Below are 15,291 nucleotides of genomic sequence, written 5' to 3'. Positions count from 1 at the left end.
CTCTCTACTACTCCCGTGAGCCCGTGTGATTGCGAGGACGGAGTTTTCTAGATTAAGTCCTTTATTAACCCTCGGGCGGGAGGGGGAAATGGGCGGAGACAAGAGCCTTCTTGGCATCTTCATTTCCTCTCCCCCACCCCATAAATCCAATCCGAGTCAATGACATTTGCAGAGTGTATTTTCACGGGTCTCCATAATCCCTTCAGAATATTAAGGCGGCATTACTTTATCTTTGGTTACATTAACTTCAATTTTCCTTATGAGTTCGTATTTGGCTAAAAATTAATATAGTGAAGTTGAAAAGAATCTTATGATAGGAAAAAGACTAATTTCATCTCTGGCTGCTCAGATCCCGGAGTACACTGGGGTTAATGTAATTAACTTACAATTTGAGCCTGGGTTGTGTACATACACTGAATCTCCCCGCTGGAAACGAGATTAGATTTTATTACTCTATATATCCTGGTTATCTTCACTGCCTGCTCGGTGCCGCAATGAAAATGCAGAACCATCTGGTACTGAGCCCATGCAGTTTATTTAAGGATTTAATTAAATGCTCTAAATGGAGAGCTTCTCCGAATTAACATTTTAAATGTGACTTATTGCAGGTTTAATATTGTCTTAATGCCAACCTGGGAAACTCCAGGGCCAAGTTGTTGACGTTCGAATTGAATTCATTTGGGTGGCTCCAGGGGGATCCATTAATTAAACAACTAATGGGGATTGGTTCTGACTTTTGATGAAGATTATTTACTGAGACAATTTGCAATGAATAAAGAGTCACAGTAGGCAAATGCTTAATTGAATTCAAAAAAGTCTCATTGTGTTTAATATCAGGGACGCATCGTGTGAGTAAGCTTTGAAAGACCATGAAAGGGGCTATTGCTCCAATCTTCTTAGCTGTGCACTAATAACAGTGAATGGGTAATTACATTTTCCTGGGTAATTTGCTGCTTGCAAAAGGACAACAGGTCTGGCTGGCTAATCGCTTCCATGGAAAGAAATTTCTAAAAGCACAAGCTTTGCCCTTGGATGGCACGGGGCCCCATAGGGTGCCCAAAGGCAAAGACACGTGCAGTGTCTCGGCTGCTCACCCTCGAGCTGTCAGGAGCCCGGCTGGCTGAAAAGCCCCCCCCCCATAAAGTCCCAGATAGCCACTCTGCCAGACTCAAGGGTCTCTGATGAATCCGATTGAATCAAGTGAGGATGAGCTTGCCCATCCGTCCTTCCTTCCTTTGGTTTTCACCTTCTGGGTCAATGCAAGTAAGACCTCTGCTTCGAGGACAATGGAAGGTGGCCCCAGCGACGAGTACGACCCCCGTTCTGTCCATCCTTCGCGGCTCCGGGCAGCGTCTCCAATCGCCGCACTCACTGTGCCCTCTCTCCCCGCGGGTCACGGCTTTCCCCGTGTCCCTGAGTATGGCTCAGGACCTGCGGCACCAGCATCACTGCGCATGTTGGAAATGCAGACTCTCAGCCCAACTCGACCCACTGAATCAGAGTCTGCCTTCAGCAAGTTGAGTTGAGACCACTGATCTGGGGCACTTATTCTGTGGGATAGTCATGCCGCCCTGTTGAATGAGCTTTTCTTTCTCTGGCCCACCTAGTGTCAGCGCGTTGGGAGCGGGGCTCAGGGCTTTGCTTCTCTGGGATCTGCGGTGGCCCTCGGGACCCGGAGAGACACTGAAAAAGATGGAGGTGATCGGTGCTTTCTCCCCAGACCTCTCCCGAACCTGGTGGGGTGGGGAGCCTGGGAGCTGATTCCTCGGTACTGGGGACCACAGAGACCTAACCCTGCCAAGGCCAGGGAGCACCCGGCTCTCATGGTGATGCCCTCAGAGCCCCAGACCTGGGGACAGTTGAGAGTGAATGAGCCAATTGTTACCGTGGGATGAACGCAAATAGCTCCTACGGACACCAGTTCGACCCAATGGCCTGTCCTCAAGAGAATGGACTCGGAGTCCCCCAAAAAGGTCCTCACACTCTGTGTCCTGCCACCCAGACCTCTCACTTCCCAGATGCAGATCTGTTCATGTTTTGGCGGAAAGTGCCCCTGGGTTCTGGTTTTATAAAGCTAGACCTAACGTGATTTTTACCAAACAAATCAATGATGCAAAGGTGATCCGTGTGACAGAAAAGTTTTCTTGCATAAAAGGGTTCACCCTGTGGAGGAGGCCTTCTTGGTGCACTTAGAGTTTGTCTCAGGCCACCAATGACTTGGAGAGCAGAGGGTGCACGAGGTGTAAAGAAATAAAAGTGTTAAGTTAAAAAGCCAACTGATCACAACAAAAGAAACGGTCAGGAAAGAGAGAAGAAAACCTAAGGAATGGCAGAGGGTATTTGCAAAGCACACATCTGATGAGGAACCAAGACCCATAACACATAAGGAGCTCCTACAACTCAATAGCAAAAAAACCCCAAACAACCCAATTAAAAAACAGGCAAAGGACTTGAATGGGCATTTCTCCAAAGAAGACAGACAAATGGCCCGTGGGCTTATAAGAAGATGCCCAACCTCACTAACCAGGAAAATGCCAATCAAAACCAGTTCATTGGGACCTGTTAGGATGGCCATTATAAATACAGAAATATATATACAAAACAAGTATTGAGGGTGCCTGGGTGGCTCAGTCGGTGAAGCGTCTGCCTTCGGCTCAGGTCATGATCCCAGGGTCCTGGGATCGAGCCTCGCATTGGGCTCCCTGTTCAGCGGGGAGTCTGCTTCTCCCTCTCCCACTCCCCCTGCTTGTGTTCCCTCTCTCTGTCTCTCCCTGTCAAAAAATAAATAATAAAATCTTAAAAAAAAAAAAACCCAACCAAACAAGTGTTGAGGATGTAGAGAAATTGGCATTGTGCATTGTTGGTGGGGTTGCAAACTGGTGCGGCCACCATGGAAAGTGGTCTGGAGAATCCTCAAAAAATTACAAATAGAGCTACCAGCAATCTTACCAATGCAAATTTATCCCAAAGAATTGAAATCAGGACCCTGAAGAGATAGTTGCACTCCTGGGTTCATGGCACCATCATTCACAACAGCCAAGGTGTAGAAGCAACCTGAACACCCATCGACAGATGAGTGGATGCAGAAGATGTGGTCCATCCAGACAATGGGATAGTATTTATTTCATCTTAAAAAGGAAGGAAATCTTGACACCTGCTACAGTATGGATGAACACTGAGGACATGATGCTCAGTGAAATCAGCCAGTTCCAGAAGAACAAATACTGTATGATTCCGTTTATATGAGATCTCTAAGAACTTGAACTCATAGAAGCCGAAGGAGAACAGCAGTTGCCAGGGGCTGAGGGGAGGGAGCAAGCAGAGATGCAGTTCAACGTGCATGAAGTTTCAGTTACACAAGATGAGAAAGGTCTAGAAACATCTGTACATCGTTGCACTTATGGTTCACAGTAATATTCTGGACACTTAAAAATTTATCAAAAGAGTAAAAAAAAAGCCAACCAACATCAGTATTGTACCAATGTTAATTTCTTAGTTTTAGTAAATGTACCATGGTTATTTTAAGATGTTAACATTTAGGAAGCTGGTGAAGGGCATGTGGCAAGCCTTCTCTGTCTCTGTTCTGCTGACATTTTGAACGAGATCCTTCTTCGAGGTGGGACTGTCCTGTGCGTTGTAGGGTTTTCAGCAGCATCTCTGGCCTGTACGCACGACCCACAATGTCTCCTGATCCTGCCAAATGTCCCCTGGGTAGCTCCCAAGGAAGAACCTCTGTCGAACAGCACTCTTTGTACTATCTTTGCACTGTTCTAGAAATCTAAAATTATTTCAAAATAAAAAGTTTATGCCATAACACCTAAGGGGCCATCCATGAAAGAAATCCTTGATATGACAGGCTTCATCAAGATTAAAAACCGCTGCTCTGGGGCACCTGGGTGGCTCAGTCGTTAAGCGTCTGCCTTGGGCTCAGGTCATGATCCCGGGGTCCTGGGGTCGAGTCCCGCATTGGGCTCCCTGTTCGGCGGGGAGCCTGCTTCTCCCTCTGCCTCTGGCTGCCGCTCTGCCTGCTTGTGCTCTCTCTCTGTGTGTCAAATAAATAAATAAAACCTTTAAAAAAACAAAAAACGCTGCTCTACAAAAGGCAGTGTGAAAAGAATGAGAAGACAAGCCACAGACTGGGAGAAAATATTTGCAAAAACCCATCCGATAAAGGACTGTGATCCAAAATATAAAGAATTCCCAAAATTCAACAAGAAAACAAACAACCCAATTAAAAATGGGCCAAAGACTTTGACCCCTCACCAAAGAAGATACACAGATGGCAAATAATCACAAAAAGATGTTTCACATCGTACGTCATCTGGGAAGTGCAAATTAAAGCAACAATGAGATACCACTACACACTTACTGAAGTGGCCAACAATCCAGAACGCAGATGACACCACAGGCTGGCGACGGTGGAGAACAACAGGAATCTCACTCGTGGCTGGTGGGAACGCAAAATGGCGCAGCCACTTTGGAAGCCAGTTTGGCAGTTTCTTATGAAACTAAACATACTCTTAGCATGCGATCCAGCATCGTGCTCCTTGGTATTTACCCAAAGGAGCTGAAAACCCACGTCCACACAAAAACCTGCACGTGGATGTTTATAGCAACTTTATTCATAATCACCAAAACTCGGGGGGTGACCACAATGCCCTTCAGTAGGTGATGGATAAATACCCTGGGGTCCATCCAGACAACAGAATGTGATTCAGCACCAAATCGAAATGAGCTATCGAACCATGAAAAGGCACAGAAGAACCTCAAGTGCATATCACTGAGTGAAAGAAGCCAATCTGTAAAGGTTACAGACAGTGTGGTTCTATCTGTACGACATTCTGGAAAAGGCAGTGAAAGGATCCGTGGCTGCTGGGGGTTGGCAGGGAGGGAGGGAGGAGTAGGTGGGGTACAGGGGATTTGAGGGCAGTGAAACCACTCTGTCGGATACTGTCATGGGGGATACATGTCATTGTACATTTGTCCAAAACCATAAAATGTACGACACCAAGAGCGAAGCTGAGGGGCGCCTGGGTGGCTCAGTCATTAAGCATCTGCCTTCGGCTCAGGTCAGATCCCTGGGTCCTGGGATTGAGCCCCGCATCGGGCTCCCTGCTTGGCAGGAAGCCTGCTTCTCCCTCCCCCACTCCCCCTGCTTGTGTTCCTTCTCTCGCTGTCTCTCTCTTTGTCAAGTAAATAAATAAAATCTTAAAAAAAAAAAAAAGATTGAAGCTGAGTTTATAACCTATGGGCTTTGGGTGGTAGGATGTGTGATGGAAGCTCATCCATTGTAACAAATGTACCCTCTGGGGGGGGGGGCTGGTAGTGGGGGAGGCTGTGCATGACTGGGAGCAGGGGGATGCAGGAAATCTGTTCCTTTCATTCAATTTTGCTGTGAACCTGCTCTTAGAAAAACTATATTTAAAAAAAAAAAAGAAGAAGAAGAAAGAAACATAAATAGATCAAAGCCTCACAAGGCTGGGCTGAACGGGGGTTTGGGGGATGATGCCGAAAGTCCGTTTGAAGGGAAGCAATGATACGCTATGATGACAGATGACATCTAGGATGTGGATGGGGGACCAAAAATGGCAAGTTTCATAACCTGAGTTGAGCTACTACTCGTAAGAATTGGATGCAAGAGATGGACACTGCCAGTCACTTCCGGAAAAGCCAGCTCGCTCCCCTCCCCAGGCCTGCCCTGCCCTGGCCTGGCCTGGCTAGCTGGCCGCTGTGTGACCCGATGTGGCAGCCAGTCCTTCCTCCCTGAGCCTGGAGAATGGAGCCACAGGTGGCAGGCCCATCTGTGTGAGGTCCGAGGCCCCGGGGTCCGAGGATCATTCGCCTCAACCACAGGCTGAGCCCAGGCATGCAGCCTTCTTGGCTGGAAGCACCTCTAATCTGAGACCTCAAGGGTGAGTAGGAAGTTGCCAGGTGAGGAGGGTGGAGCACGTGCCACGCAGGGGGACAGCAAGGCCAGAGAGAGGTCTGGGGCCTTGGACACCTGGAGGGTGCACAGCTGGGTCACAGGTGCTGACGGGGTGTGAGGTTCCCTGTGATGTTGGAGAGGGGCTGCCTGCAGACGGCCTCAGGGCTCTTGTAGGGAGCTTGGACTCTGGCCTGAGGGCAGTGGGGAGCTATGGAGGGATTTAGGCAGAGGTTTAGGCAGATGGGGAAGGCAGGCTGTGCCCACCCCACGCTCCAGGCAGGTCACCAGCAGCCACCGAGCAGGGCATATAGTGTTCACAGTGTCACGGCAAAAATGTTGCCATTGAACGGATGAAAAGTGTGACCAAGCTCCTCCCCCAAATTAAAGGCGACGACGTCAACAGCACAAAAGAACAAACCAGAGATCCAAGAGCTCGGGAGAGACGAGAGAAGAGGCGGCAGAGCCCAGAGAAGGACGGGAAGGAAACACAACAGCAAGGACCCCCGTGTAGAAATGAAGCTGCCACAGGAAGAATGAAGGGGGGCGCGGCCCCCGAGAGCCCTGGGAAAGCACGCGAGGCAGGGACAAATGAGGCGGGAGCAGAGCCACCCCTGCTGAACGTTGTCCAGCCCACAGTTTCTCACATTAGCTCATCACATCATCTAAACCCCATTGTTTAGAAAGTACCTGTTAGCGTCCCGTGAGACTTGGTTTCCCCAGAATACATGTTGGGAAATGCTGCCCTACACCCGCCCGCAGTTCTCAACCAGGCGTGGGCGTGTGCCCCACGGGATAACTGACAATGTCTGAAGGCATCTGGGGTTGTCATGAGGAGGGGTGCGGCCGATGTGAAGTGGGGGGGACCAGGGATGCTGCTCACATCCTACAACGTTCAGGACACTTGGGCCCCACGTGTCCACAGTGTCATGGCTGAGAAGCCCCGCCCTTGAGGGTCACGGGGGCATTTGCACTTACACAGCAATACATTCAGCAAGCATAACCCCTTGGAAAGGGGAGCCCCCGTGTTCGGTGCTGCGTATGCACCCTGACCGTCTCAGGGGCTCCCTGCTAGCGGAGGTGGCTGGGGTGGGACCCGTGGGAGGAAAGGGGCGGTTTGGTCGGCTTTGGAGACCAAGGGCAGGTCCAAACTCGAGGGAAAGCAGAGCTGCAAAGGGGCACGAACGCTGGGAGGCACCGTTGGAGGGCAGAGGGGTGTGAGCCTCTCACACCCGGTCTTCCGTTTATGGAAGAGATTTCCACTTCCCTGGCTCCCATTCACAGGTGTATGGACCCCAAATGTGCTCACAGAGGGGACAAAATGGAGCAAAAACATCACCCCAGGAGACTGGCTTGACCCCTGCCTTTCTCCGGGCCCCGAGGGGTAGGGCAGTCCCCCAGACCAGCCTGGCTCCCGTTTTCTTCCTGCGACAGCCCCGTTCCAGGGAGTTCAAGGGAAGCTTTGTGTGAGCTTCTATTTTACTACATTTATCTCATTGCCAAGCTTCAAAATGCCAAACGCTGCCACTCGCCCTGGGGGAAGTAATTTTGTCTCTTACCCCAAATGTCAGCACAGAAACTCACTTCAAACCCCACTGACTGATCGGCTTCTCCTTGCCGGCATCCACTGGCGCGCTAGGCATCAAAGACAAAGGGACTCACCTCTGCCTCTCCGCGCCCTCGGCTTTCTTTGGTATTAAAATCACAAGGTGCCACTTCCACATCCTGAAAGAGATGTGGAAAATAATGTATTCGCAGAAAGAGCTTCACGATGACACATCCACATTATAAAATAGTATGCAGCCGCTAAAAAAAATAAAAGCGGGTATTGAAGACTATTTAAGGAGATGGGGGAAATGCTCGCCTGATGATGTTAGCTGGAAAAAAAGACAGAATACAATATGATCTTAAGTTTATAAAAGTAAAATAAACAGAGAGAAAGAAAAGAGAAGAACAACAACAAAACAAAGCAGAAAAATATGATCTCTTATCTCCAGACAGGAAAGTACAGATAATTTGTTTACCACTGTGCTATATTTTCCAGTTTTTCTGCACGAGTATGTATGACTTGGATGATGTGCAATTAAAAGTTCATTTTTATAAGAAAGTTGAAATCCTAGTGCTCTCTTCGGGCTCAGGGCAATGATGCTCTCATGTGTGACACCCCACAGGAAGGGCCCACATTTGAAGCCACCAGTCACCTTCTCACCTAATTTATCATAAAGAATCTCCCTACAATTCACCCACAAAAGACATTTTCGGGGGATTTCTTTCTGGTGGAGGAAGTAGGCAGAAGGAAGCCACTGGGAAGAACATAGCATGGCCCATTGTCTCAAAGCCAGAGGTACACAAAAGTACTTTCAAGGCACAAACCCATCCCGACCACAGCACCAGAGCCCCACCCCCCACCCCTCCCCTGCCATCCCACCAATTCTGACACCTATGGAATCTTCCAGAACCAGCTGGTCCTGCGAGATGCTCCCTGGGCCCAGGAGCCTGTCTTAGACCTGATACCAGAGCTCAGCAGGCAGGGGGAGCATGTCTGGGTGTCTGGCCTGGGAAAACTACCTGCTGCTTGCGCACCATCCTCCTCTCCTCGCACACCCCCCGGACGCACTGGGGAGCAGGTGTGCCAATGGCCAAGAGGCCGGATTTGAGGACAGCCTCCCCAGCTCCGTCCATCCGACACCTAGTTCTTGAGCACGTCCGTCCGTGAGGTGGGTAAGTGCTGGGTGCCGGGGCAGGGCAATAAACACCGGGCACCGCCTTTCTCTAACACAGATGTTCTCACCCTGCATGGCTCTCAGCATCTCCCAGGGGGGCTCGTTAAAAGCCCAGGTTGCTGAGCCCACCTCTGATTTCTGATTAAGCAAGTCTGGAGCAGGGCTCTCCCCACACGTGCATGTGTAACAGGCCCCTGGCAACGTGGTGCTGCTGCTGGTCAGGGGACCCCACTTTGAGAACCAGTGAAGCAACAATAGGGAGGCGGCAAGGTTGAAACCCACCAGCTCCTCCTACCCGTGAAAACGGACCCAGCCTCCGAGGGATGGCCTGCCGCGGGCACAGATCCGGAGGGCACAGAGTGAACCGGGCTTGCCGAAGGGGCTCAGCGCCCGAAGAGGGCGAGTCCCTCCTCCGGGAAATCTGCAGCCTGGCTGGAGGGGCTGCAGCAGGATTCCTCCCCCTTTGTCTGTGCAGACGCCGGGGCCCAGAGCTGCGGGCTCTGCTCAGCTCCAGCCATCTCCGTGGCAGCCAAATTGCAAGAAACTCATTGGAATTCAGGCTGCTTATAAACACCTGCAGGTTTTTGAGATTTTGCTGAGGTCCAGAGCTCGGGGATTTTGCTCGGGGAGTTTATCAGAGTTAAGTCGGTGTAGGTAAAAAGAGGTGGGTGTGTGTGGTGGGGGGAGGTGGTGGGGATCAGTGAAGATTAGTAAATTATTCACACATCTCTGTCTACCAGAACGAAAGCTCGCCTTCCACTCAAGAATGCTTATCAGCACCCTTAGTTTTTTTTTTATCCATTTTTAAAGGAGGTAGAAGGAAAAATAAAATAATTTTTAATTAAGAAATCAAGCCATCCCCTTCCTAAATATTCTGCGTTCATCACTTCCAGGAGGGGGGAGGGGAGAGTCCAACCATTGCAAGGAAATGGTTTTTCATCATCCGCAAAATCCGATGCCCAAAATAGCCCCTTTGTTGCCCTGGCAACTAGCATTTGCTCCCCCTTCTCCTCCCCCCCTCATCCCTTTGCATATTGCTGCATATTTCTATCATCTCTTTCCAGGCACAGTTCATAAACAGGACGGCATAATAAAGAATGTTATCACCAATGACTTACAGCCCAGCTGCGCCCAGCGAGATAGGAAGTGGCAAACAAATACAATTTCATGCAGTGAGGGTAACAGATTGATTGGGTGCCCTTCAAACGTGATGCCACCTCTTTAAGTCAGTCCAAATTCAGAAATAAAGTTGGTCTCGCCCTTTTCCTGGCCACGATAGACAATACATGCAGGGATAATGCCCGGGGGTCTCATTAAGACTGGAACAATCTTGCCCCGAGACAGGGATTATTCCGACAGACTTAGCTCCTCTCCCTGCCTCCCCTTCTCGCTCGTCAAAGGGCCGAGGCCCCAGGATGTGGGCCTTTTCGAATTAATTATCCTCTCTTGCTGAGGATTACTCAGGCCCCACTGCTGGGGGCAGTGGGGGTGGGATGGGGGCTGTAGTTGATGAAGATCAAGTGCAATTTTTTGTATCTGTACCTGGATCCTCCTGTCAGGGGAGTGGCCACGTCCATTATGGGGTCTCTGTCTTTATGGGTTAATGCAAGAAGGGTGGGATCTTAGTATGACCCTTGGGAGCCACTTCTGTTCCAAGAGGTTTCCTTGAGGCCCGGGAGGTTGGGGACCTGCCTCTCTCTGCCCACCAGGCAGGGATGTAGCAGAGGAAGGAGGGGTTCCCCAGGGCACCAGGAGACACTTGGGAAGATTGTAGTTGGGGACAGGTGATGGAGATGGGGGTGGTGGCAGGATAAGGGCATCAGGGTGAAGACTCAGGTAGAGTCTTCTCAGAATCCCAGTCCGTGGTGGGGTTCAACAAGGAAAGCTCCAAGGAATGGTCCCAGGGAGAATGAGCTGGCAGAAGACCACCCACCATCCTTGTGGAAAATCTTAGGGGCTGCCTGGGACCCAAACACCATCCAGAAGGAAGACTCTTTCATTCTTCCTTCTATAGACACCATTTATGAAGCCAGCCTGAAAGTCGTCCCCGGGCCAACTGCAAGGGAGAGAAGCAGAGAAATTGGGCCGTCCTCCTGAAGCCCGCAGGTGGAAGGGGGAGACAGGGGCACCATGTCTCCTGGGGGCCATGCGTGCATCCCACGTGCTCGGCTTCCTGGCGTTGTACCCCCAGCTGGCTGCCCACGCCCTTGCCTGTGCCAGCTCTCGTGGACCGGCTTGGCCCAGGCAGAAGAGCCTGGTGGTTTGGGCAGGTGGTTGTGTGTGAGTGGGGTGGGGGCGGGGGGCTTGCAGCAGAGGAGGAGACAATCACCCTCTTGTGTCCCCTGGGTTCTTGGCTCTGTCCAGGCTGGTTCCCAAGGTTCTCCCAGAACGGATTGTATGCGTTACCTGATGTTCCCACCAAGCCTTCATTCCTGGGATGGGAGAAGCAGGAAATTCTGGAGGAAAACACAGCCAACCTTTCTTCTAGTTGCGACAATTCAGCCTGAGGCAGCCTGTCTCCCAGAGCTTGCTTCTCAGGGCCCTGCTTGAAATTTTGGTTTAATATACTTTTCACAGAGATGAAACTTGCACAACATAAAATTAACCATTTCAAAGTGAACAAATAATCCAGTGGTTTTCAGTACGTTGACAATGTTGTGCAACCAACCCCTCTATGTACTTCCAGAATATTCGTGTCACCCCGAAAGGGAACCCCATACCTATTAAGCCATTATTCCCCATTGCCTCCTCTTTCCAGACCCTGGCCACCCAGTAATCCGCATTCTGTCCCTACTCTGTTCTGGATATTTCATGAGAGCCGAGTCACACAGCGCGTGACTGGTTGCTTTCACTGAGCGCAGTGCTTCGGAGCTTCGTCCACATCGTAGCAGGGGTCAGCGCTTCCTTCCTTTTGAGGGCTGAGTAACACTGCTCTGTATGGATGCGGCACATTTCGTTCGTGCTTGCATGCGTGACAGACAGCGGGTTTGGGCTATGGTGAACAGGGCTGCTACAAGCATGTGCGTACACGTATTGGTTTAAACACGTGTTTTCAATTCTTTGGGGTCAAACCCAGGAGTGGGATTGCTGGACCACAGGTAATCCTATGTTTAACTTTTTAAGAAACCACCAGACTGTTTTCCGAAGCGGCCACCCCATTTGACGTCCCACCGCACCCCCCGCCCCGCACCCCGTCCCAGCAGCGCACGAGGGTTCCAATGCTGGAACATCCTGGTCAGCACCTGTTACTAAGGCCCTTGGTTCCACCCATCCTCTCGGGTGTGAGGTGTGATCTCACTGTCCGAAGGTCTTTCTCGATAACCCACGATGTTGGGTGTCTTGAGCATGTGCACTGGCCCCCACTTGAATGTGACCTGGGTTTCTTTGCTTTTCTTCCCTGCCAAGAAATGGCGTTCTAAAATGAAGCCTCTCCCTCACGGAGTCAAGGACGAGGTCCCTCTGAGACAGAGAACTTTCCCTCTCTGTCCTCAGGCCTTCCCGATCGCAGAGCCGAGCAGACAGAACTGCGGGGGGGAGGCTGAGAAGAATAAGGTTTAGAGAAATCTCTAGCATCAGATGCTCTGCTGTTGCAGGAGCTCTGCGATCCGGCCTGGAGAGAGTGGGAAGACGTGCTCCCCGGCTCCGCCGCACCAGAAGGAAGGGCGGCCTTGGGGGGGCGGGGGGGAGTGCCTCTTCATTTTCTTTACATACGGAAGGAGGTTTGCAAATCCCATTTATCTTCCTCACCTTGAGTACATTTCCAAGAAAAGCAAAAGAAAATCAACTTGGTATTCTGCCGACAATGAGGGTCTTTGCAGGACAGTAAGTTCACAGTTAATTTTTCCCTCTCCTGGAACCTGACACCCTGGCACCATAAAACATCTCTATGGGCCATCAGATGATGGGGTCCCAGAATCTATGGGGACATTAAATGGAGGAAAATTGTGCTGAAAAATGACACTGCGTCTCTGCCCCCCGCCCCCCTGCTCTGGGTTTGTGTCAGCCCAGGTCAGACACGGGCTTCCTCTTTGTCATTCTCCACCGTGACAAATGCCCCTGCACCCCGTCCCTCAGTGTCTCATCAGCCTGCCAGCCGATGCAGCCTCATAACTGGGCTTTGTCCTGAGAAGAGCCCTGGTGGGGACAATCTGTCCCCCATCCTGTCTCCCATGGACCCCCATGAGTCAGATGAGATCTCGCTCTGGCCTGGTGTCAGACCTGGGGCCGGGGCTGTGACCCGAGAGAAGGCTGGGTGGGCCGGAGCTGGGCATCACATGGGACGACAATCCGAGAGCCAGTCCTGTCTCCTCGTCTTGGCTGAGATGGAGCCCCTTGACCCCAAGGCCCAGAACTTGTTTCTCCTGACGTCTTGCTGCCCTGCCTCCGTGGGCGACAGAGAACCTTCTGGAGCTCATCTGTGTGCCACCCTCACCCTGATGAGGGTGAAGGACAGAACACCGAGGAGGGGGGCACAAGGAGGAAGAGAGGGCACAGGGCTAACCCCTCAGCTCTGGTACGGAGGACCCACGATGTGCCCGGCACTGTGCTAGGGGGTGCTGCCCCCAGACTCTTGGAAGGCACAGTGGTTTTGTAAAGCGCCCACTGTGTGCTGGGCACAGTGAGGGCCCTTCCCCTGTGAGCTCTGATTCAACTTCAGCAAAGTGCAGTAAGACCCACACACGAGAGAGCTGAAGAAAAAAGAGGCAGTGCAGAGACAGTGGGTGAAACTCTGTGATCAGAGAGGCCGGGCTGCCTGCTAACAGGGATTATTATAACAAGAAGCCTGCGGATAATCCGCGGGGCACCCCTGCCCTGTGCCAGGCACCGCTTGGAGTCCTGTCTGCATTATCCCATTTAAGGCCCACAGGAACAGACGAGACAGACACCATCAGTCACGAGGATTAGACACGGTGGAGCTGAGATTTGAACCCAGGACTCTCTGACCCGAGGCCTGAGTTTTTAGCCAGCAAATGAATTTCTTTCCGATGGCATGACACGTGGAAGGAAGGAGGGAAGAAGGAGAGAAGAGGGTCGCTGCCCGAGGACTAACTCAGACGCGCACGGCATCGGCAGGCATTGCCCATCGCAGGGGCCTGTCCACGAGCCCAGGATGGGAGGGCCGCGGCGGGTCTTCAAGGAGCGGCTCTGGCTGTGGCGGGGCCGTGACCCATCGCGACATGGCCGTGTGCCATAGCTGGTCCCGAATCATTCCGACAGATCATCTCCCGGAGGCAGAGGGTGGCCGCCCACCCGCCTCACGCCGGCAGCTGGAGTCTCCACTGCCCTGTAGCGCATCTCTGGGAAGGAGAGCAGGGAAGGAGGTGAACGAGAGGCCTCCGGAGAAAGGTGGACACGGGTCCGAGCCAGGACTCCAGGTCTGTGCGTCCTCACTGTGGGGCTCAGGCACAGGTGGGCAGGACAGACTTACCTAGAGGAGCTACACGTGGGGTGCCCTGGGGCCTCAGCCAGGCCTGCCTGGCCCACCCGCCCATCCCTGCTAGTGTTTTTGGCTTACGGGTTTTGTAAAAGCAGACTTAGCAGGGTCCCAGGCTGCAGGCCCACATGTTATGGGGGCCACGGATCTGGGGGAGCTGCCTGACCTAGAGTCCTAAAGCCAAATGAACAGCCCCCGTGGAGGGAAACATCGTCGAGGTCCCTGGAAAGCGTACGTGACCACACAGGGAAGATGTCATCCCCGCTGTTGGAAAGGCACCCAGTGTCTTGGGGTCAAGGGCGGGGGGGTTCTTTCCATGGTGGAGGGGGACTGGAAAGGTCCTCACCAAGTGGTAACGTTTGCAGAGAGCCGTTAGAAAGCTTAGGGTTTCCACAGACCGTAACCAGGGTGGGGAGGACACTGCAGTGGAAGGCATAGCCTGAGCGAGCCCCAGGAGGCGGGCAGCTTCTGCAGTTGAGGGGGCTCCCCGGGTCCCATGCTCTCACCAGGGTGTGGGGCCTGGGTGGGAAGGGACAGGAGCAAGAGACGGACAAGGGGGTGGAGCCAGTCCGCAGAAGGAAGGTCTCAAAAGCAAGACTTAACACTTTGTCCTGACCTCTGCCCTGTGCCTGGCAGGAGGCGTCAGCTCTGATCAGCAAGGAAATCCCTGGCTTCTCCCTTCTTCTTCTCCAGATGCATAAGAAGCCCCTGTCTGTGACCCGGCGGCAAGCAGTCCTGTAGCTGAGGCCAGGCGGCAGGGCTTAGCGACCCTCTTGTGCCCTTGGGGGAGCATTACACCATGTGCCCCAGGGCCGTTTGGGCGTCCTTGATTGCTCGGACCCTGAGGCTAGCTGCCACCCTGCACATGCGGGTAGCCCCCCCGCTGGCCTCCTGGACATGACCCTTCGTCAGCCCAGCCCCAAAGTACCAGCCAGCCTCCTCCTTCTCAGGCCTGATCCGTTTCTGCCTCCACCCCACTCATCTCCTGGGACGCAGACGCCGTGGGGGGCTGGAGCCAGCTCAGACCAGCTTACCAGAGCCAAACCCGCACAGTTCTTCCCAAGCACCCCCCTCAGAGAAGTCCCGTCCGTTAGCCTGAAGTTGGCCATGGTGAGAATTGGCGAACGTCAGGGCTTCTCTCCCCAGAAAGCCAGGTGTGAGACACTCGCCCACCGCCCCACTGAGGATGCTGGCAGGGCAGGGCGAGAGAG

The 15,291-nt window shown here is 52.4% G+C and overlaps 1 long non-coding RNA gene across 4 annotated transcripts in view; it reads right to left on the bottom strand.

The window, feature by feature from the left end:
• The window catches only part of LOC118547160 (uncharacterized), a 62,273-nt gene that overhangs the window by 18,614 nt on the left and 28,368 nt on the right, over nt 1-15,291 (bottom strand). For 2 of the 4 annotated variants that reach the window (XR_013445243.1, XR_013445244.1), the window contains exons 1-2: nt 8,942-9,174; nt 7,586-7,648 (exon numbers count right to left, since the gene is read on the bottom strand). This is a non-coding gene — a long non-coding RNA (uncharacterized LOC118547160). Of the gene's footprint in view, nt 1-7,585; nt 7,649-8,941; nt 9,175-15,291 lie in introns of those variants that run through there. The other 2 variants (XR_004922963.2, XR_013445242.1) reach the window with 1 other exon arrangement.

Source organism: Halichoerus grypus, chromosome 2 (assembly GCF_964656455.1).
Source record: "Halichoerus grypus chromosome 2, mHalGry1.hap1.1, whole genome shotgun sequence".
Taxonomy (NCBI): Eukaryota; Metazoa; Chordata; class Mammalia; order Carnivora; family Phocidae; genus Halichoerus; species Halichoerus grypus.
The sequence above is the reverse complement of the archived record's forward strand: the minus strand, read 5'-3'. Positions and strand labels throughout refer to the sequence as shown.